The sequence below is a fragment of the Colobus angolensis genome, unplaced genomic scaffold, assembly GCF_000951035.1.
Source record: "Colobus angolensis palliatus isolate OR3802 unplaced genomic scaffold, Cang.pa_1.0 Scaffold18, whole genome shotgun sequence".
Lineage (NCBI taxonomy): Eukaryota > Metazoa > Chordata > Mammalia > Primates > Cercopithecidae > Colobus > Colobus angolensis.
In genome coordinates, this window is record NW_012114932.1 from 4,875,974 (window position 1) to 4,876,640 (window position 667).

A 667-nucleotide genomic window follows, 5' to 3' on the forward strand; every position below is an offset into this window, starting at 1 on the left:
AGATAATCTGGGAGAGGGGAGGGAGAGCATTAGGACAAACAGCCAATGCACGTGGGGCTTAAAACCTAGATGACGGGTTGATGGATTCAGCCAACTACCATGACACACATATACCTATATAACAAACCGACATGTTCTGCACTTATATCCCAGAACTTAAAGTAAAATTTAAAAGAAAGAGATAATCCATGGCATTTGATAAAATACAGTATTTGGCTGGGCACAGTGGCTCACACCTGTAATCCTAACACTTTGGGAGGCTGAGGCAGGCAGATTGCTTGAGCTCAGGAGTTCAAGATCAGCCTGGGCAATGTGGTAAAACCCCATCTCTACAAAAATTACCTGGACATGGTGGCATGCACCTGTAGTCCCAGCTACTTGGGAGGCTGAGGTGGGAGGATCACTTGAACCCAGGAGGTCAAGGCACAGTGAGCTGTGATTGTGCCACTGCACTCAAGCCTGGGCAACAGAGTGAGACCCTGTCTCAGAAAGAAAAGAAAAGAAAAACCTTTAAAAACCAATAACCAGCCGGGCGCGGTGGCTCACGCCTGTAATCCCAGCACTTTGGGAGGCTGAGGTGGGCGGATCACAAGGTCAGGAGATCGAGACCACGGTGAAACCCCGTCTCTACTAAAAATACAAAAATTAGCTGGGTGTGATGATGGGC

The 667-nt window shown here is 48.0% G+C and overlaps 1 protein-coding gene across 3 annotated transcripts in view; it reads left to right on the plus strand.

Annotated features, from left to right (window-relative positions):
* The window catches only part of CSPG5 (chondroitin sulfate proteoglycan 5 (neuroglycan C)), a 17,712-nt gene that overhangs the window by 8,849 nt on the left and 8,196 nt on the right, over nt 1-667 (plus strand). The gene's annotated exons all lie outside the window — the stretch shown is intronic.